A 997-nucleotide genomic window follows, 5' to 3' on the forward strand; every position below is an offset into this window, starting at 1 on the left:
CTATAGGGCTCTGGCTGTAGAGGCCGGGCTGAGTGCCGAGGCCAAGGCCACGGAGGCCGCTCCGCCATGGCCCCCTGAACTGTCTGCTCTGCCATGGCTCCCTAGTCTGCCTGCTCCGCCATGGCCCCCTGAGTACCCTGCTCCACCATGGCTCCCTAGTCTGCCTGTTCCGCCATGGCCCCGAGTTCCCTGCTCCGCCATGGCTCCACGGTCTGCCTGCTTCGCCATGGCCCCTTGAGCTCCCTGCTCCGCCATGGGTCCCGGAACGGGTACCGCACTGGAGGCCGTCCGTCCTGTGTAAGCCTGTCTCTAGAGGCCTCCAGAGCGCCCCACCCCCCTCCTCATTGGAAGTTATTAGGAGCGTGGGCACGCCTTCCGGGAGGGGGAGGTAATGTCACGCCCTTGGACTTCCCCGTGTTCCTATGTCTTGTGGTTTTGCTCCCCGTGTGCTCCCCATTATCCAGTTTCTCCCTTGTCTTTTGATTTCAGGTGTTCCCTCATTAGTTTCCATGATTTTTGATTAATTACTCCACCTGTTTCAGTTCTCCCTGATTGCGTTCCCTGTGTTTATAAGCCCAGTGTTTCCTGTGTCTAGCATCCTGTGTTAAACGTCTCATCTCCTGTGCTACGTGTGTGTTCCCTTGTTTGGATTAATAAATATAGTCTCTTCGTGAATTCTCCCACGTCTCCTCGCTCCTTCGCTCCTCGTTCCTACACAGTAGGCAGTATCGTGACAGTACTAGCCTTTTGTTTTGGAGCTTTGATGTAGTGCTGGGCAGTATACCGGTTCATACCAAAAACCGGTGTTTACTTTTGTTATGATATGAATTTTTAAAATACCGCAATACCGGTGTATGTCACTTAAACAACGTTCGGAACGCGACACTGTTTGAAAGGGGTCCCTTTTCACTGTTGCACGGTGGTGAGGGAACAGCTGTATGTGTTACTAAGCGTGAAAGTTCCGAAACTGAAGCTGTAGAACTAATAGAACGTGATG

The sequence above is a fragment of the Sinocyclocheilus anshuiensis genome, unplaced genomic scaffold (genome assembly GCF_001515605.1).
Source record: "Sinocyclocheilus anshuiensis isolate Anshui unplaced genomic scaffold, SAMN03320099.WGS_v1.1 scaffold1172, whole genome shotgun sequence".
NCBI classification, from domain to species: domain Eukaryota; kingdom Metazoa; phylum Chordata; class Actinopteri; order Cypriniformes; family Cyprinidae; genus Sinocyclocheilus; species Sinocyclocheilus anshuiensis.